The 24,823-nt window shown below is 40.3% G+C and overlaps 1 pseudogene; it reads right to left on the reverse strand.

The window, feature by feature from the left end:
• Window positions 1-2,055: 2,055 nt before the first annotated feature.
• On the reverse strand, window positions 2,056-9,319 carry LOC116282430 (tRNA-uridine aminocarboxypropyltransferase 1-like; annotated as a pseudogene).
• Between the last annotated feature and the right edge of the window lie 15,504 nt (window positions 9,320-24,823).

Consider the following 24,823-nt stretch of genomic DNA (forward strand, 5'->3'; position numbering starts at 1 on the left):
AAATATTTATTGAGCATCTACATGGAAGTCATTGGAACAGAGGTAGTGAATGAGATCACAGAGTTAAAAAGGAAGAATTCCGCTCCCCTAAATCTGGACAGTACTCTGTCAGGTTTGGCTACTCCTACTTCTCTGCAAGACCACTTAGTCATAGGACTCTCATCCGGGAGCTGTGTGCAGAGCATGGCTCTCTCTTCAAAGCCTTACCATCCTGAATCCCGTGCCTCAAGACCCTCAAAGGGTGCCATTGTGCCTTGTCTGTTATTGGAACAAGTCTTATATTGATAATATTATGTACCATTTTATGGAATATGTACATTTGCCATGCACTGTTTTAGATGCATTCGCTCATTCAGTCTGCATAATGACCCAGTGAGGTGAGTATTAGCATTGTCTCATTTTACAAGTGAGTGAGTAAGCCACAGACAGGTTACTGTGTTGCCAGGCATCCACTGGTAAACTGGGGAGGCTGACTACTCTGTGATGCCTCCAGTGATGTCTCTTGATGACAATAGCTAGCCCGAGGGCCTCCAAAAATAGTTCTGCAGGTTGTTCATTGTGCAAGGTTGCCGCCAAAGGGAGTCTGGAGACAGAAATTCAGTCCTCACTCTGTTTGCTAAACTGTAGGCCTGCAGGGCTGCATCCACCCACCCAGAGAGGCCTTTACATAATTAGCACAAAGGTGCTGGGAGCCCCCTACTGAGCTGAATTCTTTGTGTGTGTTATCTCACTTAACCCATCTGTCCCCAAGCCTCTGCTCATTCTGTTTTCGTAATCTCAGTGATTCCTACCCATGGAGAGAACTCTGTATTGCTTACATTTTAAGAAATTCAGGTCACATCGCTCATTTATAAACCTACATATGAACACCACCTACTTGCTTTGATTTTATCTGTCAAAAGATGCTTACAGATTGGGCAGCTTTAATTAAGCAACTAGGTCAACAAGTGGAGAACGTATAACTTTGGAATAAACTGTTAATAATTAAAAACAACAAACTGTTTTAAACCTATATTTGCTGCATCTTTAGTAGCAATATCTGTATCTATTAATTTATCCATTTTGCATCCAATAAACACTTTTTTTTTGGTTTGAATGGGTTTTTGTTTGTTTTTGATGGTCAGGCATTGTTTGGTAATGAGAATTCAATAAACAATAAAATTATTGTTATCCTAAAGAAACTTCTAGTCAAAGAAAGGAGAAATTTAAGAAATAGAACTCATTTATTTATCATTATATACTTAAGGGTTATTATAGGTCAAATTCTTTTGGGCACTAAATGTACAAAGAAGCTCTGAACTATTATCACCAGAAAAGACAAATGCTTCTCATACTAAAATCAATTTCAATCGAGTCAAATTTACCTCACCTCACTGAACTAAACAAATTGATTTTTAAACTGTTAAAATTCCGGGTAAGTCCTGAGCTTAATTACACTGACTACCTTAAAGAGAATAACATTTTTATGCATAAATACCCATGAGTATGAATTTTTAAGTCTTCAAAATTAGGAACAATTAACATAGTGCTCCCTAGATGACAGTGTGCTTTCACAGATATTTTTCATTTGATACTCATAAAATCCCAGAAGGAAGGTGCTAATTTACTTTCATCTTTTTCTAGACGGTTAAGCAAGCCCAGTGAGATTTGTTGATGGTCCTTTAGCTGATAGGTGGAGCCAGGTCTATAAACCAAATCAAGTATCATGTAGAGTTCACAATGACATTACAAAATCCCCTACAGTATTTTGTTTTTCCAGTCCTAACAGGGATATTATTGTTTATTGTCAGCTTAATAAAAAGATTCATGTTACAATAATTCAGTATGAAATAGATATTTTAAAAAAACACATCTGAAAAGTAGTATCTACTTACCTGGAAGTCGCTGTTGCTTGTAACAGTATATTGTGACCAGATCCACAACATATTGTATACTGTAGTGTCAAAGCATCCATAAAGTCAGATTTATTAGGCGTCAATTGGCTTTGCAGTGAAATTAGTTCTTGAATTGATATAATTTCACAGTTTAATTTCACTAACTAGTATGGGACAGACCGGGAAATTTTTAGGAAGGTAGTGCCATCTAATGGTAAAATCAGGCAGATGACATGTACCTGCAAGACAACACAAATAACATATAGAGAATTAATTTATTCAGCCATGAAAAGGAATGAAATATTGACATGTGACATATCATATATGAATCTTAAAAATACTGTGCTAAGTGAAAGTACCCAGACACAAAAGCTTTCATTTTATATGATTCCATTTACATGAAATATCCAGAATAGTTACATCCATAGGGACAGAAAGCACATCACTGCCTGCCAGGGGCCAAGAGAATAACTGCTTAATGGGCAGGGGTTTCTTTTGGGGTGGTAAAAATGTTTTGGAACCAGAGAGTTGATGCGTTCAATCATGAATGTACTAAATGCCACTGAATTGCTCACGTTAGAGCAGGCAAAGTCAGTTGCAAACCTTCGGGAAAAGATTCACCATTCTGTACGCCATTAATTGAATTTCACTTCATTTTAAAACATTGTTAATAATATAAATATATAGAACTTATTAACTTGTAATATCTTCATTTGTACAAAACAAGTAATACACCATATTGCTCCTGTCATTTGTTGTCTGAAACAGTGTTCTAAGGCACGAAGAGAATACGAAAATGCAAAACCCAGTTTCGATCCGTAGAAGTTACAGGTTAGTGGTGAAGAGTTGTGCAATCAAAAAATAGGACCAGACAAATGTCATGAGTGGAACAAGGGAGAGGAAAGCTAACTACAGGCACATCTCAGAGATACTGCGGGTTCTGTCGGAGACCACGGCATAAAGCGAGTCTACACAAATTGTTTGGTTCTCCAGGGCATATAAAGAAAAGTGAACTTACACTATAACATAGTCTATTAAATGCACAATAGCATTACGTCTTAATAAAACAATGTACATATCTTAATTTAAAAATACCTTCTTGCTAAAAAATGTTAACCATCCTCTGAACTTTCAGTGATTTGTAATCTTTTTGCTGGTGGAGGATCTTGTTTCAGTGTTGATGGCTGCTGACTAATCAGGGTGGTGGTTGCTGAAGTTCGGGGTGGCAACTTCTTAAAATAAGACAACAAGGAAATTTGCCACATCAACTGACTCTTCCTTTCATGAATGATTTCTCTGTAGTGTGCAATGCTGTGTGATAGCGTTTTTAGCCAAAGTGGAATGTCCTTCAAAATTGAAGTCAGTCCTCTCAAACCCTACTGCTGCTTTATCAACTGAGTTTATGTAATGTTCTAAATCCTTTGTTGTCATTTTAAGTCTTCATAGCATCTTCACCAGGAGTGGATTCCATCTCAAAAAATCACTTTGGTTGCTCATCCGTAAGAAGCAACTTCTCATCTGCAAAAGTTTTATCCCGAGATTCCAGCAATTCAGTCACATCTTCAGGCTCCACTTCTGATTCTAGTTCGCTTGCTATTTCCACCACATCTGCAGTTACTGCCTCCACTGGAGTCTGGAATCCCTCAAAGGCATCCATGAGGGTTGAAATCAACTCCTTCCAAACTCCTGTTAATGTTGATATTTTGACTTCTTCCCATAAGCTTGTTCTTAATGGCATCTATAATGGAGAATCTTTTCCAGAAGGCTTTCAATTGGCTTTGCCCACATCCATCAGAGGAATTACTCACTATAGCAGCTAGAACCTTATGGAAGGTATTTCTTCAATAATAAGACCATCAAAATGACTCCTTGACCCCTGGGCTGCAGGGATGGATGTTATGTTAGCAGACGTGAAAACAGCATGAATCTCCCTGTCCATCTCCATCAGAGCTCTTGGGTGACCAGATGTCTTGTCAATGAGCAGTCATATTTTGAAAAGAATCTTTTTTTCTGAGCAGTAGGTCTCAATAGCGGGCTTAAAGTATTCAATAAACTATGTTGTCAACAGATGTGCTGTCATCCAGGCTTGTTGTTCCATTTATAGAGGACAGGCAGAGTAGATTTAGCATAATTCTTTAGGGCTCCAGGATTTCAAAACAGTAAATGAGCACTGGTTCAACTTACTGTGATCAGCTGCATTAACCTCTAACAAGAGAGCCTGTTCTTTGATGCTTTGAAACCAGGCATTGACTTCTCCCCTCTAGCTATGCACGTCCTAGCTGGCATCTCCTTGTTTCTTCCACACTGAGAATCTGTTGTTTAGGGTGGCCACTTCATTCGTTATCTCAGCTAGATCTTCTGGGTAACGTGCTGCAGCTTCCACATCAGCACGTGCTCGTCACCTTGCGTGTTTATGTTACGGAGACGGCTTTTTCCCTTAAGCCTCATGAACCAACTTCTTCTAGCTTCAAACTTTTCTTCTACAGCTTCCTCATCCCTCTCAGCCTTCACAGAATTGAAGAGAGTTGGGGCCTAGCTCTGGATTAGGCTGTGGCTGAAGGGAAAGTTGTGGCTGGTTTGATCTTCTCTCCAGACCACTCAGACTTCCCACATATCAGCAACAAGGCTGTTTCACTGTCTTATCATTTGTGTGTTCACTGGAGTAGCACTTTCAATTTCCTTCAAGAACTGTACTTTGCAGCCGCAACTTGGCTGACTGGCACCAGATGCCAGTCTCAGCCTTCAGCATGTCTTCCTTATTAAGCTTAATCACTTCTAGCTTTTGATTTCAAGTGAGAGGCGTTCGACTCTTCCTTTCTCATGAACACTTAGAGGCCAATGTAGGGTTACTAGTTGGCCTAACTTCAATACTGTTGTGTCTCAGGGAGTAGGGAGGCCTGAGGAGAGGGACAGGGATGGGGGAATGGCCAGTGGGTAGAGCAGTCGGAACACATACAACATTTATCGATAAAGTTCTTGGTGCCTCAAAATACTTAAAATGGTAATATCAAAGATCAGTGATCACAGATCACCATAACAAATATAATAATGTTGAAAAAGTTTGAAGTATTACAAAAATTACCAAAATGTGATAAAGAGACACCAAGTGAGCAAATTCTGTTGGAAAAATGGCACCGATAGACTTGCTCGATGCAGGGTTGCCACAAACCTTCAGTTTGTCAAAAACACAATATCTGCGAAGTGCAATAAAGTGAAACACAACAAAACGAGGTGTGCCTTCACTCTGGTTAACTGGGCAGTGGTGGAGCACTTCACAGTGGGGGCCAAGGCAGGGTGGCAGTGCAGGAAGACTCCTGGAGAAGGTGGTTTTAGAATTTTGGAGTTTGATGGAAACCAACACACTGAAGAGAACTCAGCTTAAACTTAAACACGCTGTCATGGGGCCCAACCAGTGCAGCAGTGTGCGTCTCACTGCTGCCTGTTCTAGCAGTGAGGTCTGGGCGCGAATATTCTGAAAGGCAGCTCTCACCCAGCGGGCACTAGACAAAGAGCTGGAAGTGAATGCCGTGTTCCACTGCGACTGAGAGCTCGGGGCATCCGGAGTCCCGGCCACCTGGAGCTGGGGCAGGTGATGGTGAAGGGAATTCTGCCAGATGGAATCAGAGCCCTGATCCAGGCAAGCCAACCTGCAATCAGATCAGAAGTGAGGGACAGAGTCTGGAATCAGATGTCAGCACCCAATGCTTATCCCTTCTTCCCACCTAGCGTCTATCCCTGCTTTGCTGCTGTGTACGGTCCTCTCATATATTCATCATTATTCATCATGCAGCAGATATTGACTGAGTGCTACAACCTGTCTAGACCCTGGAAACAGATAAATAAAAGACAGTATTCTTGCCCACAAAGCACTCATAGTCTTTAAAGGAGAACAGACCTGTTAACAATGATCATACAATTGCATAATTGCTTTAGTGACAATAAATACAAAGTATGGGGTGCATAGGAGGAGTCCCTAAGTCTGACTGAGGGGAAGAAGAGAGCCAGTGGTCCCCAATTTTCTCAAATCCAACACCCTTTCCTTTTAATATAAAATACATTGGAATGCCCTTTTGTCTATCCTGAAATAAAATTCCTGGATATAACTTACCTACAACAGAATTTTAAAATAATTGACAAAAAACCCTAAAATGAATGCAAAAGAATGAAAAGAGACAGTAATTTATGATACAAAACGTTTCAACAAGTAAATAGTCACAACCTTATTAAAAAATTAAATAGTAGAGCTTAAGCCAATAGGTAGAATGACCATGAATGTGGCAGGTAGAATGCAGAGTAATACAGGTGTATCATGCTGGTAACTAATGCACAGGTACACGTGACAACTTGTACAAGAATGTTCATAGCAGCATCAGTCCCAACAACCAAACAGTGAAAACAACCCAAATGCTCATCAAATATTGAATGGATAAATTAAAAGTGTATATCTATATGATGGAATATTATTCAGCAGTAAAAAAGAAACAAAGTACTAATATATGATACAACATACTGAATCTCGAAAATATTATGCTAAGTGAAAGCCAGTTACAAGAATCATATATTGTATGATTCCATTTATATGAAATGTCTAGAACAGGCAAATCTATAGAGACAAAGAAAATTAGTGATTACCTAGAGCGTTAGGGAATGGTTGAGAAGAAATGGGGATTGACCGTTAATAGGGTAGGTTTTTATGGGGGAGTGATGAAAATGTTCTAAAACTTACTGTGGTGATGGTCTCACAACTCTGTGACTATACTAAAAGCCCTTGAACTTCACACTTTAAATGGATGGATTGTATGGTTTGTAAATTGTCTCAAAGCTGCTTTTAAAAAGCATTTTACCAAATTTATAATCTGAAAGAACTCCCAGTGGCCAAAGCTGGCAGACTTTGAGCAACAAAATCAATAAAGTCATATTAGATTCTAACCTAAGGAATAAAATAAATATCCATATGGAGGTAAGTAAAAGATTGAATACATAAATAAATGAGAGAGGAGACAAGTTTCCCATGCCGAAGAGTTCCAAGGAAATGATGTAGAGGTGGGACATAACATCCCACTGCTTACGTGTGGGCTTCCCATAGTGAATGCCTTCTAACAAGCACAGTACGGCAAGGGGAGAAAAGACACTTTGCAGAGGAGAAACCTGACATACACAACCTCAGCCAAGTGATCAAGGTCAGCCTCATCAGTGATGAAGCATGTTGATCGTACGTACCCTCAGTATCACGTGGTAAGGCTAGCACTTTACCTTCGTGGCTTTCCTCTCCAAAACCTGTAACCCGTCTAATTATGAGAAAACACCAGACAAATCCCAGTTGAGGGGATTCTACAAAATGCTTACCCAGTAATTAACACTGTCAGGGTCACCAAAAACAAGGAAAGTGGGTAGGGGAGGGTATAGCCCAGTGGTAGAGTGCATGCCTAGCATGCACCTGGGTGCAAGCCCCAGTACCTCTGCTTATAAACAAACAAACAAACAAACAAACCTTAAATTACATCCCCCCATAAAAATTAAAACAAACAAACAAAAACAAAACACCAAGGAAAGTGAAAAGCTGTCAGAGCAAAGAAAAGCCTAAGACATGACAACTGAACGCAATGTGATGTCCTGGATGGGACACTGGAACAGAGGAAGAACACTAGGTTAAAGCTGTAAAGTCCTAATTAAGTATTAGTTAACAATACTGGTTCACTAATTGTAACACACATACCTTGCTGCTGTAAGATGACAACAGTAGAGAGACTTAGTGCACTGTATGCATGGGAGCTCTCTCTACTAGCTGCACATCTTCTCTGAATCTAAAACTATTCTAAAATAAAAATATGTACCGACATACAATAAAAGCATAGATTTGTGTTATCTTCCATGCATTTAGAGAAGTGTAGATAGTATCGTAAAGGACACTCATCTACCCCCAAACCCCTCTTATTTCGCAGCATGTGAAGCCATCTCCTGTTAACCTCCTATGCCTTCCTCCTCCTTTCATAACCTTACCTTGAACTTCATCTTTATTATTCCCATGCATGCTTTTATATTTCTAATATGTAAGCATGTATCCATAACTAATATATAGTATTAAAATTATATTTCCATGAGAGCCTATAAATGCAAATGAATAGAAAAAATTGGAAATATAGGTACCAAACTGACATCAGTGCTTATCTCTGGGGAGACAGAGAGAGGGGCAATGGATAAGAGTAAAGTGGAGGGGGGGTATATAGCTCAGTGGTAGAGGACGTGCTTAGCATGCATGAGGTCGTGGATTTGATCCCCAGTACTTCAATAAAAATAAATAAATAAATAAATAAATAAATAAATAAATAAATCTAATTACCTCCCCACCAAAAATAAACAAGACAAGGAAAAAAAAAAAAAGACAAGAATGCAAAAAAAAAAAGACATTTATTTTTAAACAAAGCACAATTATAATTTTATTGATTTTAGCAAAATAAAACGACATAAGTGACTTCTTAAAAACTAACGGTTAAGCTTTCTTGTTTCCTTGTCTCCAGGGCATTTGGCGTTCTTTATCAACTGGTACATAAAAAAGTAGGAAAACTAGAAGGTTATCAAGTTGTCCTTTGTATTTCTCTTTTAATAAATCAGTACGGTAGTCTACCAAAAAGTAGTAAATGGCTCCCATTGTGGAAAGGAAAGTATCTGGCTTTCCCTTCTGATGGCTCCAAAAGCAAGTTTTTCTTGTTTTCAACTCCTAGCAACCCTTGAAATCTCTCATTAGTGAATATTTTTGTTTGTTTGGTTCCAGGTGCTATCTGTAAATAAATTTTTTTTCAGTGTTTTGTCTTTGCACTTAATGTCATTCAAATCCTGTTTCTTCAGTTTTCTTGCATTTAATGGGTAGCTTGTCAGGGCCATCATCTTTGCCTCTACATTATTTTGAATCCTTTTTTGCAAATGAAAAGAAATACCTTTTATTGAGACAGACATAGGTTCAGGAAAAATAGGTGCAACTTCATGGTCCTTTTCTTCATAGTCTGGAATACAAGGACATGTATAAATACCTTAAAACCTATAAACTTACAAACTCAGGTGCTAAGAGTTTTGCACGGATAGCAGTGCTTTTGCCATCTATTTCACTCGATGTTTAAAGATGTCCACCTGCCTTCAGTGGGCATTGTCATGTTTTATCTTCCCTTCCCAGGCAGGCTTTCTAAAAGCAAATGCGTCACACACGGTGTCTGTTCAACAGGTACCTTTTCAACTGGGACATAACATGTGTAGCAGGAGAACATTTTTGAACCGCCACATTTGAGACACTTTACTCTTGCATTTTGCTGAGCTTTTTGAAGAACTTTTTGAGATGCTAAGGATAAATTTTGAAGAGGACCTTCTACAGCTATGGAAATAGGTTTTACTTCCACAAATTCTGAATTATCTTCTTCTCATTCTTTGAGACATACAGGTGTATCGAGAGGCATTTTTTTCATTCAAACCAAAGTATAACATCTATTTCTAAAACACGTATCGCAGGCGCCCTGCACAGCCCACGGGTCCTCCCACAGCTCCATGTGTCTTCCGCTCCACCCGAGCCCGACAGTATAATTTTTAATTGGCAAAACAAATTCAAGAAACATGGTATAGATCACATCATACTTCTGCTCAGAAAAGCTTTCACTAGTTTCCTTCACTTCACATAGCATCCCACAGTCAGAAGCTGTCACTAAATAATCACTGATGCTGAAATGTTATCAGTGCTGACTTCCAGTATCTTTTGCTGCCCTCAATTCAGTGGTTCTCAACCCTGATTGCAAATTAGAATCACGTAGAAAGAGTTGAAAACTACAACTTGGCCCCTTTCTCCACCGATTAATTGAAATCTCTGCAGATAGAGCCAAGGAATCTGCATTCAACCAAGCCCCTCAAGCAGTTCCTATGCTCATTAATGTCTTTATCTCAGACCAAACATTTACTTAAACTTTATTTACCACTTGACTGAGTCATCTGGATGGTTCTTGACCTTGTTTGTGAAACAGCTATGCTGTGTTGGGAGAAAACTACTGAATCAAATAGAAAAAAATGCTTGCAAAATTAAAGTGTTTATTTTTACAGTAAAATCCTGTGGATAAAGAGCAAGGTATAGGCAAAATATTCGTCAAAATCATGGTATTGTCGTGGGCGCTTAGAAGGCTCTCAAGAAATATCTTCTGATTGAATGATGAATAAATAACTGAACAAATAAGATAATTACCAGCGAGTCCAACTAAGCTAAGGAAGGTCTAACTGAAGGAAATATTTGTTCAAGATTTACTGAGTACCTACTGTGTGCCAGACCTTGTGCTAAACCCTTAGTATCTTTAAGATTCTACCAAGATGTGGACTTTGGAGTCATTAATAACCGAGGTCAGCAGAGAAATGCTGGCAACAGGCATTTTACCTCCACACAGTCTTCTTTTCTTTTCTTAATCTTTCCTGATGAGGAAAATGAACTGTCTTAGTGTGGAAAAATGTTCCAGCAGTAAGTCTCAGAGACCCAGAAAATGAAGCAAATGTCCTAACAAGAAGAGAGAACAAGTGAGCTGGAAGGGAGGGGCTGGGAGGTGAGACTCCTGTGGGTACCGGCCACTAACATTCGCTCTCCTAAACAGCTGGAAACATCTTCAGAGTCACGATTGCTGAGTGAGCATCGCAAATCTTCGTGGTGCTTCCCTAAGACAGAGTAGAAGAGGGTAAATTATGTCCCTTCAAACTTCAAAGCAACACAACTTTAAGAAAATTCAAATAATCTTCTTTTGCCAATAATGCACAGTGCCAGGGTAGTCCCACCATCTGTTTGAAATTCTAAGTGCCGTGACTGCTACATATTCTTAAATAAATATTTAAACCAGCTGCCAAGATGAAATTTTGTTAATAGCACATTTTTTAAAGCACAGAATTCCAAGTTTGATATGGAACAGAAGTATGAAGATTTTTTTTAAAAAAAGCTAGAAAGCCCTTTTCAAGTAGAATAGAATGCAGTCAATTATATGCTTTTTTTGTTTTCTCCACTAAAACCAGAAAAATCTGCCCTTCGTCATCACGCCAGCTGACTTTTTTAGTCAATGTGTTATTAATCACTGTCATAACCCTGACTTGACTTAAACACAAAAATGTGGTGCAGTCATGTGTTCTTTATAGTCCCTGCCTTTGGGTGATTAAAACACTAACTCTAACTTTTCTTGAAAGAGTGGTCCCCATTCCCCAAATCTGTTCTTTCAGGAAAGTGGGGATGATTGAAAATAAAGTGACGGGGGAAAAGAAAAGAAAAAAAAGAGAGAGAGAGAGAGAAATAATCACTATGCAGTGTTGATTGTGGAAGCAGAATATGTTCCTCAAAGTCTTGCCAAGCACCCTGCTCAGTGGGCTGGGTGGGTAGCCGGCCGTTAGAACAGCCAGCTGCAACTTTAAAGAACAAAGAGTCTTGGCTCCAGTGATGTGATTGGTTCAAATGTCAAAATCATTTGGGGATTTTTTATACCCCATGTTGACTCTTTGTTTAAATGCTACGAGGAAACTCTAGGAGGTCATTATTGCATGAAATACAATATGGCCAAGTCTTGCTGGGGGGCCAACCCAGACCACTGGAGCACCCACAGCAGCCATGACGGCCATGCAGCTAGCCATACAGAGCCAACTCCACTCGCCAGTGTGCTTGCAGTTGTGGCCAGACCTACAGCCATTCAACCTAAAGGACAACCCCACAAACCTCCATGCCTCCAGCAACAAGAAACCTCCACAACGGGAGGGTGCACAGAGCCCACACCCAGGGAACACCTGTGACCTGGTCATCAAGAGGGATTTTTCTCCTGAAAGCCACAGAAAACTTTCTAGGTAAGATCATTCCTTCAATACCAGAAGATGTAGCTGATCTATGTTAATACATAGAAATAAACACAAAGAATTAGGCAAAATGAAGACACAGGGGAATATGTTCTAAAATGAATGAGACAAAACCCTCAGAAAAAGAACTAAACTAAACAGATAAGTAATCAACCTGATAAAGGGATAAAAGTAATGATCATAAAGATGCTCATCAAACTCTGAGAATGTATGAATACAGTGAGAGCTTCAACAAAGAGATAGAAAATATAAAAAAGAATCAATCAGAGCTGAAGAACACACTAATGAAATTAAAAATACACTACATGGAATGAACAGCAGAATCAATGATGCAGAAGAGTAGAGCAGGAATCGGGAAGACAGGTTTTTGTAAATCACCCAATTAGAACAGCAAAAGAAAAAGGAATCCTAAAAAATACAGATAGCTTACAGGATCTCTAGCACAACATTAAGCATACTAACATGCACATTTTAGGGGTCCCAGAGGAAGAAGAGAGAAAGAAAGGGACAGAAAACTTAGTTGAAGAACTGGCTGAAAAATAGAGTGAAAGTGAAGGAATGGAAAAAGATACTGCATGCAAATGAAAACAAAAAGAATGTTGGGGTATCAATGTTTATATCAGACAAAATAGACCTTAAAACAAAAGCTGTAATAAGAGACAAAGAAGGATATTACATAATGATCAAGGAATCAATCCAACAAGAGAATATAACACTTGTAAATATTTGTGGACCCAACATAGGAGCACCTAAATATATGAAGCAAATATTAACAGTCATATAAAGAGAACTTGACAGTGATACAATATTGTAGAGGATTTAATACCCCACTTACAGCAATGGGTAGATCATATAGACAGAAAATTGATAAGGAAACACTGGCCTTAAATGACACATTAGATCAGATAGATTTAATACATATATACAGAATATTCCATATGAAATAACAGAATACATATTCACTTCTAATGGGCATGAAGTATTCTCCAGGATAAATCACATATTAGGCTACAAAACAAGTCTCAGTAAATTTAAGAAGGTTGAAATTATATCAAACATTGTTTTCCACCACAAAGAATGAAACTAGAAATCAAATACAAGGAAAAAAACTGAAAAAACACAAACATGTGAAGACTGTACAATATGTTACTAAATAATGAGTCAAAGAAGAAATCAAAGGAAATCAAAAAATACTTTGAAATAAACAAAAATAGAGACACAACATTCCAAAATCTATGAGGCGCAGCAGAAGTAGTATTAAGAGGGATGTTTCTAGTGATACAGGTTACCTCAAGACACAAAAATCTCAAACAATCTAACCTTATAGCTAAAGGAACTAGAACAAAAACAAATGATACCCAAAGTTAGAATAAGGAAGAATATAATACAGAATGAAAATAAATGAAATAGAGACTAAAATGACAATAGAAAAGATCAATGAAACTAAGAGCTGGTTCTATAAAAAGATCAATGAAATTGACAAACCTTTAACCAGGCTCATCATCAAAAAAAGAGTATTTGCCCAAATAATTAAGAAGTTAAAGAGGAGAAGTTACAACTGATACCACAGGAATACAAATGATCTTAAGAGATTAAGTACATACCAACAAATTGGAAAACCTAGAAGAAAAGAATAAATTTCTAGAAACATACAATCTTGCAAAACTGAATTAGGTAGAAATAGAAAATCTGAATAGACCAATAACTAATAATGAAATCAAATGAACAGTTTAAAGAATCCCAAGAAACAAAAATTCAAGACCAGATAGCTTCACAAGTGAATTGTACCAAACATTAAAGATGAGTTAATACCTATTCTTCTCAAACTATTACAGAAAATTGAAGAGGAAAGAAAGATTCCAAATTCATTCCACAAGGTCAGCTTTACCCTGACACCAAAACAAGGCAAAGATACTACAAAAAAGGGGGTGGGGGGCACAGAAATAAATCAAGCTAATATCACCATGAACATAAATGCAAAATTTCTTAATTAAATATTAGCAAACAAAATTTTTAAATACATAAAAAAATCATATACCAAAATCAACTGAAATTTACCCAGAGATGCAAGGATGGCTCAACAACCACAAATCAATCAATGTAATACACCACAGTAACAAAATGAAGAATAAAAATCATACGACTTTCTCTAAAATGGGAAAATACGGGAGGAGGGTATAACTCCGTGGTAGAGGGTGCACTTAGCATGCATGAGGTCCTGAGTTCAACCCCCAGTACCTCCATTAAAAAGATAAATAAATAAATAAATAAACCTAATTATCTCCCTCCTAAACAAATGAAAATAATAATAATTTAAAAAATTTAAATGGGAAAATACCAATTTGGAAGAATCATTTAAGTAAGTGATTCTACTTTTAGAAATTGTTAGCATTCTGTCTATTCATTTAGTATTTCTTGAGGCATTCTCTGTATTAACCTTTATACTGGGCACTGGTTTTACTAGTTCCCAAGGATGACAAACTCACACCAAGGTGATATAATCAGAAATGATCATCAAGGAGTCATTACTGAATACTGGAGATACCACACTTGATGTTTTGGATAAGAATAATAGAATATCAATACCAAATTCACAATTTTTTTGAAATATGCATCGCTAGTAGGAATTTGGTATGCCTCATATGTAGAGAGCATTGGTCACAATTTAGGTCCTAATGAGGGTAGACTAGGGACATAAATTACGTTTCTTGGGAATAATAGGGTACACATAAAATAAGCTATTCAAAACTAAATGCCATTACGGTGTATTCTCCTGAACTCATTAAATAAAGTCCAGTATTTAAAAAGTATAACAGATTACAATAGAGTACTCTTAGGACAAAACTAATTAAGCACAGAGTAATACAGATGACCCTGACCTTTGTGATTACACTTCATGCAGAATCACAGTTACGTCTGCATTTAGTTTGAAATCCATTCACACCCGTAATTCATGACTTAAATGTAGAAATGTATTACAAATTGTCTCAGTACTGGTCAGTCTCCCTCAGACTTTAATAGCCTAACCTGCATACAACTCCTTTCTGTTACTTGAATGTACCAGTCTTTCTTCCTGCCTCCGGGTCATCAGTTTACATGTTTCCCCTGCCTAGGGTGCTTTTTCCTCCAGCTCTCCACACAGATGGCTCCTTCACCTCCCAGCTCCAATTTCATGCCCTCGGAGAGCCCTCCCACATGTGTATGCTTATCACTCCCTATCAGATCACCCTGTATTCTTTTTCTGCCCCTTAACACAATCGGGATTATCTAGCTTATTTGCTTGCTTGATAATTAACTAAATTTCTTGGTAGATTGTACATTCTGTGACTAAAAAGCACCCTGACTAGTTTGTTCACCATTGTATCCCCATCACTTAGCACTGCCTGCACTAGCAGATATCTTTTTTACGAATCGATGAAGAAGAAAACAGTTCAGGCAACTGTTCAAAATTCCCACTATCTTTAAGGAGTAAGAGACTCAAGTTTGAGGAGGAGATAACTTTGCTTGTTTCAGATAATAAGAAAAAAAAATCTGAGTTAAAAGGACATGCACATGAAGGTTTTGCAAACCACTGGATGTATTAAGAAATTATATTTAAACTTGGGCACTGAGGGTTCATAGTTAAAACTAGAACTCTACTGTGGTTAACTTAAACAATTTACAGGTTATATTGGAAGCATATGGGAGTATCTCAGAGTACATAGGGCAAGAGTGCTCGTGGGTTTCATGGGGACTGGGAACTCGGTGCTGACAAGCTTTTTAGGTCCAAGGCAGCTTCTGTATGTATCTGCTTTTATTCACTCGGTATAGACTTTCTCTGGTTCTCAATCTTATGGAAAGCAGATTGTTACTCTGTAGCTCCTATTTCACTTTTCCTTTCAAGAGACCAGTTCCATTTCCGAATTCCCAACAAAGAGAATCTGCTTGCCCAGACTGAATTTGATTCAATCAACTGAGGCCTGGAGGACATGGTCACAAAGTGCAAACTGAAATACCTGAGCTTATTTCAGAGGGTGAGGGGACAGTGAAGAGGGTCATTTGTGGTCTCATGGGCACAGAGATATTCACTACCAAAGATGTGTATGTTCTGGAGAGGTGTGTGTGATATAATATCTATGTTTAATTTTAAAAAGTAGATTATAAAACTTCTTTTATAATAAGATCCCATTTTAGTAAAAGTGAATGTTTATGTACATACACATTAAAAAATCTGAAAATACAGGTACTAAAATGCAAGCAGTGAGTGTCTCTATATAGTAATATTATGTGGTTTTAATTTTTTATGTCTTTAGTCTGAATTTTAATGTATAGAATCTGCATTTATTTTTTAAACCTTCTAGTATGAAAATCTTCAAACATATAGACAGAATAATATAATGAACTGAAGTACCCATTATCCATCTTATTAAAACATGACCACAAAAAAATAAAAAGGAACAACAAAAAAAAATGGCCAATCTTATTTCACTTATTACTTTCCTTACACTGTCTAAGTATTTTACAAAAAGTAATTTTTAATTTTATAATTAAATTTTATTTAATTTTATAATTAAAAATTAAAGCAAAAATTTCCTTTAAAAAAAGAATAGACAATATTTGGAATATCTAACAACTTGAGAAAAATTAAGAATTAAATTTAAGCTTTATATTTGGACCAAAAGAAATTCCAGATACATTAGATATTCAGATACTAAAAAAAAAAAAAAAAAAGAGGAACAATGAGTACTAGAAGAAAATATAAGGAAACTTACTTGGTCTCCAGAGATTCGTAAGTCAAATAAAATGCAGCAGCAAAACTACCATATATAAAAGTCACTGTATACAAAATTAAAACACAAGTGAAAAGCCAGAAAATAGTTGCATTTTGTCAGAAAATAATGCAAAAGCAGAAGACAAATAATTGTAAGGATAAATGGGCAATAGACATGAACAGCCAAGTCCATAAATGAGAAATTAAAGTGGCTAACAAATATATTTAAAAAGTTGCTTTTGCTAGTAACTGAACAGAGACAAATAAAATAATAATGCTGGATGATTTTACTCCTAAGAAATTGATAGAGAAGATATGGGAAAATAGCCTCTCTTGTAAAGTACTGGAGATGTAAATTGGTAAGTCTTTTCTTTTCTTCTAATTGAAATATAATTGACTTACAATATATTAATTTCAGGGGGAAAACCTTTCTTGAGGGCAGTTAACAATGCATATGAAAAGCCTTAGAATTTGGAATACCTTTGGCTCAATAATTACACTTAATAGGAATTTATCATGGCTATGCATAAAGATGTAGTTAAAAATATTTTATCCCAGTACCGTTTATAATAGTGAAAAATAAGAAACAACCAACACGTCCCAAAATGGACAATTGATATAATAATTTTTAAGATTTTGATGTATCTGTGCAATGGCATATTACACAGTATTTTAAAATAATGTAGAATAATACTTAGTGACATGTAAACATGTATTTGACATATTAAGTAAAAGTCAGACAAATTGAGAATAACTGGATGGCCACTAAAACATTAACTGTGTCTATTTTGGGGTGTTGATTAAGGCTGCCGTTTATTTATTTGCTTAGCTTATCTGTGATTTCTAAGCATGTATTTTGTAATAAGACAAATAAACTATTTTAAAAATAGTGATTGGTTTTAAGCAATAACTTGAAATAAATATGCTTTAGTCCTTTCTAATGTTGCTCTGTCTATATGGATTTACTGACTTACTTAAAGATTCTCCACAAAAAAAAACTGTCCAGTGAAAGAAACTGAGGAAGTGGGTGGGGTGTGTGAATTAGGTTTATAGGCTGAAGTAAGTGGGATACTAAAAAGATAGTTGTTATTAGAAAACTTAGTGCTAAGACGCCTCTTTTTATTTTAATGTACTTTTAAAGTTGAATTTATTAACATATAATATGATTAGTTGGCAAGAAATGCTGTGCTACTGTGTTAAGACTTAGAATCATTACTGAGAGAATAGTAGGAATAGGAGCAACTGACTGAATCTAAATGCTTTTTTGTTGTTGTTCTGAAAAAATTAGCTAAATAAGGAAACCAAGATGTTGAAAAATCAGTGGGAAATACTGCGTACGGCAGATGTGTTTATTTCTATGTCCTTATTTTAAAAAAATCTTTCCTGTAGATATCAAAATAAGAATTTGCTGCTCTGAAAAGCAGTTGGTTATGATAAATTTAGACTATTAAGGAGGCCAGGTAATCTTTGGAAAAATTTTGATTAATATTATCTCCTTATTGCCTCAATACAACATTCATATTTTGCCTCTTTATACCCAAATTCCTTAATATGATAAAAGTTGTATTTCATTGATTTAATCAGGTCAATCTATTTAATGTAGTTATGAGCCTAGATTATTTCCCTTTTGGTAACTTTTTGGTTTTGCTTGTTTGTTTAAGATTACATTTGGGAATTTAAATATCTTTTTGTTCAGCGCAATTGCATCCTAGAAAACCTAGAGTTGCATTACAACAGCATGGTCATCCTGTGAGTGCCTGTTTGATGATGATATAAGGGCAATTACATTTAAAGCAAAGTTCCAAAGAAGCACACCCTCCTTTGTGAAGATGTCAGATTTAGCAGCACACCTAGAGGATAAGCATTCAGGTAAGATCTTTATAAACATAAGATACTGCTAGTTTTAATATAAGCCAAGAAGCTACCATTTGTGGAGAAAAAAATGTATAATTGAATATAAAAGTGAAATGTAGATCCTTGTAAATAGCTGAAACAGATGGTGGCATCTTCCTAGCTTTTTGCCTCAATCCTTTGAGGTTAATTTGTAATTATTAGGGATTACTTTAAAATATTTTTGCGTATAGTTACAAACAGCTTATCATTTAATCAACCAGAAATAGAAAAATGACCCTAACCAGTGTCACTATTGAGATATACTAAGCTATCATCTATACACAATTGTTAAAATTTAACATTGATACAGAATTTGCGGAATTTACTCACTGCATGGTATAATGTAATAACATACTTCCTGAACTCAGATGTGGGTGTGTGTCTATAAATTTCATTTTCAGAAGCATACTACATAGAATAATGCCTTCGATGATGAGTTTTACAAACACACTCACACAATTTCCATGAACTAAATGTAATTAAAGTAATTTATTTTGAGTGAAGAAGTAAAGGGGGTATGTTTTAGGTTCAATATGCTATACACTTTGGGATGAAGAGAGAGTAAAATAGTGAAAATAACCAGAAAAATTGCTACCATTTTAGTGGGAAATGCTTTTCACTAAATTGCATTGGCTTCCTAACTATAGAAATGATAATAAAAAAAATTGCTAACTCCTGGTTGAAGGTATAACAAACTACACAGCATTTAAAGATATATTTAAGGTTGCTGAATCCCAGTAATTAGTAAATGTCAGTGATTAGCAGTTTTGGAAACTAATAAAAGTTTTCCAGTAGCTTTTATAGCAACTGTATTTAGAGGGCAAATACGGGTTGAAAAAAAATGAGGTGTATCTGTAGGTTTATTGTTATATAATATAAATTTTTTAATGAAGAGGAATATTTGCCCCAAATTTTTCTTCAGAATTTGTATAAGATGACTATTTTTGGTGCTTATGTAGGTTGAATTATTAAGAATAACTCAGGAACTTTGGATCTTGATACTAAATTTTAACTTTATTCACTCATTTTCATAAATAATTTTCTGAATTCTTATAGATGGTTTTAGATTTCACTACATGCTAGATGTGGTTTAAGTGAAATAAGATTATTTTTAGTTTTTCTAATGAAAAGAATCTGGTCCCCAAATAGGTTGAAGCTCGTAAGAGATTCATGGTAAGATTCTCAGCTGTATTTCTCTCTTTTTGGTTTATTCACAGAAATGTAAGAGTTGTGGCATACACAGTTAATAGGATATTTCAGAGTTAGTGCTTTTCAAGTGTGGCTCAGAGTGTCTGATTTTTTTAATTATTAGAGATTGTTCATTATAAAAATGATACACAGGGGGCAGGTACAGCTCAGTGGTAGAGTGTGTGCTTAGCATGCACAAGGTCCTGGGTTCAATCTTCAGTACCTCCATTAGACAGAGAGAGAGAGAGGAAGGAAGGAAGAAGGAAAGAAGGAAGGAAGAAAGAAGGAAAGAAACCTAATTATCCCCCCAAAAGCCAAAGATTTATTTTCAATAGAAAAGAATCAATAAATATATATGTATGTATATATGTATAACTGAATCGCTTTGCTGTGCACCTAACATTGTAAATCAATTACACTTCAGTAACAAATAAAAATTAAAAAGATACGAAAATCAGGAAAGCAGGAAAATACAAAAGAGTAAAGAATAAAATATTACCCCAAATCCCAAACCCACAGATAAGTGCCTGTGCTGTGTCAAATACACTTTAGTAAACCTCATTCTCCTTGAAGGACAGACCAAAAATTGCAGTGGAGTTAATTAAAGAAAGTATTGAGCATCACACAGACGTTTCTCCATGAGACAAACTAGTTCCCCACCCCCTGCCGCCAAAAAAACCCTAAAGTTAAAATGAGTCTATGAAACCACTAACAGATTAGGGCTTTAAGTGGAGAATCTTTAGTTTGATTATAATCTGTGTGTTTTTAAAATTTAAGTGTCCAGGTAGTGACAATTAGACTCATAAAAATAAGAGTATTTCTGAACAGACAAGTCTATTTTTGAAAAATTTTTTAAAGAACGACGTTTAAGACTACTTTCACTCTTGGGGAGATTCTCCTAGGGTAGTCCCTGAGTATGGTCCCTCCTGCAGAGCTTCCTCCCCACCCTCTGATCACAGCCCAGTGGGTGCAGATGCAAGAGAGAACTGGCCTTTCGTCCTGCAGAGGGAAACGTGCAGACCCGCATCTGTCCACCCCGGGTGGCCGGTGCAGAGCCGTGGTTGCAGCCTCTGGGAATTGGTGGCCTAGCTCCTAGGACCCAGGGAAGCCCGGATCATGAAAAAGGCCAGGGAAAGAATTGTCCTCCCGAATCACCGATGTCAGAAGTGGTGTGGCCCTCGGGGACCATTGGTCCTAACTTTCAGAGAAGTCTGGGACCCGGGGAAGCTGGAGCAGGGTGGGGAGGGCACTGGCAGGAAAGCAACCAGGCAGAGCAGCTGGGCCTGCCCTTCTCTCCTTACAGCAGGGATGCAGCGAGTTAGGGCTCAGGACAGAGACGGTTCCACAGCTGCCAGCTGTGGGCTGTCTGAGCCCCGTGAGTGCCGCCTCCCAGCTCCCCCAAATAACAGTACACACGCACACAGAAGCCCCACCCCCTCCTCAGGCTCCCCTGTGTCAGTAAATGACACCCCCACCCCCAGGCGCCCAGGTCACTCCCTGCACGTCGTCCTGGATCCCCCTTGGCCCCCACCTCCTCATCCAGTCCTCCCCACAGTTCTTGCTGCCTCTGTGTCCAAGTGCAGCCTGACGTGCCAGCCCCTCCACAGACTCACTGTACTTAGAGCAAAGCCCCAACCCCTTCCTGGGGCTCCCGAGGCACTGCCCCTCGCCTCTCACCTCTTTCCCCTCAACCAGCTTAGCTGGTTATACCTCAGGCCTTGGTCACACAGCCTGGAACCCTATCCTATGGGACTTTCCCTGGCCGCCCCCTCAGCTGGCCTCAGCTCCAGGACCACCGCCTCAGAGAGAGCTGAGCTTGCTAGGAATTTCAAATAATATACAAAAGTACAAAAGCTGTATATGCACTTGAAGCCGCCTTCACCTACCTTCAGTGATGGTCAACCCCGGCCAGTCTGGTTTTACTGATCCCTCACCATTGATTATTTTGAAGCAAATCTCAGACATTGCATCATTTCCTGCATAAATATTTCACTTTCTCTTAAAGAAAAATTGTCTCTAAAAGACAGGACAGGTCACCTGTTCTTAAACAGCTGCCCTTCCCTTGTGTGTTGACGTCACAGCACTTTTCATTTTAGCATTTGTTTGTTCATTGTTTGTTACTTTATTGTCTGTCTCCCTCCCCAGTCCCTCCAATGTCAGGCCCTGGAGAGCAAGGCGTCTGCCTGGCTTGTCCCCACTAAACCCCCGAGCCCTGCACAGTGCCTGGTGCACGGGAGGTGTCAGAACAGGGCAGAGAAGAGAAGCTGCTTCTGCCAAAGTGTGAGCTCTGCTCGCCAAGGGCAGGCAGAAGGGGAGGGATGGATGGATGGACAAGTCCATTGGCATTCTTCTTGTGTGGTTGTCTTAGATAAAAAACCTATCTCTGTGGAAGATGCCACCATAAAATGCCCAGGAGTAAAGACAGAGAAGCCAGATGAATAAGTGCCCAGCCTGGAGGCCACGTGGGCAGGTTTTACCACCATCAAGTGTAAAGAATGTGGGACGCCACCTCTCCTGTCTGTCTCCAGGAGCGCTCAGGGAATCCTCCGCACCTGCCCTGACTGATGGTCCTCTGGGGATGCACTGTGGCCCAGGCTCTGCAGAGGAGGGCAGGATGCAGGAGATGATGTGCCCCCAGGGTGGTGCCTTTGCTCCAGGCAGCCTTTTGGAGCTAAACTCACATACTCTAAATACAGAGGAATCGGGATGGTGTCACCGTACTGCCATCCCTGGTCACTTAGCTCATGGCCAGGAGGATGTCTGATCCCATGTGGGGGTCCTCACTGCCCGGACAGCCTTCATTGCAGAGGTCAACCTCATAGTACTTTGGGATGAGCTCTCCTTACCCTTGCTGTCTGCTCTGCGGTGGCCCCGAATGCCACCCTGGTGTTCAAAGTCATTACAGCGAGGAGACTATGAGCTACAATGCGAGCCAAGTGAAAGAAACGTGTCTGTCCGGCGTTGTGGTCACTGCCTGCCCTTCCTCTGCTGCAGGGAGCTGCGTGTTGACGTCAGCCTGAACCATGGGACCGCCGTCACCAACACCGAAGTGTGCATCAGCAGCAGGAGCCGTGCAGCCGCCGGGGTGCGGCTCCCGGACCCAGGGCCGCCCTGCCCCCTGCGCGGGAGGGCGAGACGCCCCGGGAGGCCAATGCGGGGAGCAGTGGGCCCTGGGCAGGCCCGGCAAGCAGCCAGTGCAGGCAGGCCTCTAGAGCAGCATCTCACAGGCAGCTCAGGGACCTGAGCCCCACATCCAGGAGCTGAGCCCACATCAGGCTTGGGCAGTGCTCTGGGAGTGTTACTAAAAAGAGCACCCGGGGTACTACTTACTGTCCAGACCTTGCAAACCTCTGCTGTCTCTGTGAAAGCAGTGTCATTGAAGGCGCTTGGAAGGGACCAATTAGAGCTCTGAACAGACTCCAGAAACAGTGCTGAGGTTCTGCCCACCCTGGACCCACCTGGCCATCCCCACTGGCCCGAGCCTTGTGCCGGGGAGCTCCGGGCTCCTTCTCGGATTCCAGCAGGGCTAGCGGGAGAGGCTGGGACACTGTGTCCTAGGAGACAGAGTGCAGGACCTCTGGGACACTCGGGCCCTCCAAATTGGGGTCTCGGGCACAGAGGTCGGGAGGACTGGACCAGCTGTGGCCGAGCACAGTCAGGGACTTCAGCTGTGTGGCTGAAGCAGCTGGGAGGGCTCTGAACCCACTCCTGACCATCACAGCCCCCACCTCCTGAGCCTGTCTGGAGACACTGGCTGTCACTTTGCAGTTGTCATCAGCCTCCCTGTGCCTCTTCTCCTTTCTCATGCTCCTCAGCTGTTCCTCTGTCCTGACTCGCTCTGGTCTCTGCAGAGAGACTCTCCTCTTTTGGTCGGGAAGCTGTCAGGGCCGTGGGGAGGGTGGGGGTTCATCTCGGGGAGAGGAAGCTGGGAACACAGGGATGCTCCCCTAAGACCCACTTTTCCAAGCTCCACATCATCTGGGCACCTTAGCCTGGGGCTGCCCGACAAGGAGCACAGAGAGCGTCAGGCTGGAGTGAGGGACGCCTGTCCCGGGTAGCCACCGCCCTGGTGGCCAGTACCAGCTGGTGAGGGTGCCAACCATGTGACGGTCTCCCTGTGTCTGTCTCCCTTGTCCCTGCACATCCCCCTGCAGATCAGAGAGTGAACCTACACATTTCCCACCAGGGTGCCACCCCCTGCAGCCGTCCGTCCACAGGCACATTTAGTAGAGAACTCAGGAGCAGCCTCGGGCTCCAGGCCCAGCACACAGTCCCCTCAGCCTGACTGGCTCTCTCTGCCCCCATCCCTGCCCTGCTTCTCTCAAGCAGAGCACTTGACTTAGGGAAGGCTGTACAGTGCGCGGGTCCTCGGATGCAGCACGTGTGCCCGTGGTTATGAACAACAGCACGAGAACAGATCCCGTTCCTTAAGCCCCAACGTGGGCCTGGCGTGTGCTGGGACTGTCTGCGAGCGCTCTCTGAAGCTCTCAGGTGCCCGCCATTTCCTCACTGCAGGTGTGGGGACAGAGGCTCAGAGAGATGGGGTCGTTGTGCCCAAGGTAACAGAGAAGTAGGGGAGAGAGGCTCCGGGGATGTGATCAGGGTCTCCTGGCTGTGTTCTTACACCAGACGACGTGCTCCTATCAGGCCTGAGGGACGTGCGGCGCCTGGCCCCTGGGAACCGGGCTGACTGAGACATGTGACTGTGCGTGGGACACAGACTGCACTGAGCCCTGGTGTCTCTCCTAAAAATGCAGGGGACAACCTTCCCCTATGCAGTGTAGCTACAGTGGCCCAAGGAGACCACGTGTGCACCGCACACCACCTGGTACATGGGGTGTGTGGAGCAAGTATCGATTCCCCGCAGCAACCAGGATAAGGCCCAGGCCTCCACCCTCAACCATCGAACACGAAGCACGGACAAGGGAGAAAGTGTCCCTTCGTCCCACCCTGAGCACTGGGCATGGTGTGAGAAAGAAGACCCCCCCCCCACTGCTTCTCCTCCAGCCCGGGCCCCTCCTTCGCCAGGTCCTCCCCACCCCGGCTGCTCTCAGGCACAGCCTGGGCCTCCCTCCACGCCACTCCTTGAGTGACCTTGTCCAGCCTCCAGACCCAAAAGCACCAGCTCCGTGCCGACAGCTCTCAATCTTCATCTCCCTCAGTTCCACTCAGGAACTTAATAAGCATCTCCAACCCAAAAGGCCCACCGCCAAGCTCCTGACCCTCCTTCCCCAAGTCACCTTCCCACTGCCCCAGTCTCCCCGCCCAGTGACCA

The sequence above is a fragment of the Vicugna pacos genome, chromosome 11, assembly GCF_048564905.1.
Source record: "Vicugna pacos chromosome 11, VicPac4, whole genome shotgun sequence".
NCBI classification, from domain to species: Eukaryota; Metazoa; Chordata; class Mammalia; order Artiodactyla; family Camelidae; genus Vicugna; species Vicugna pacos.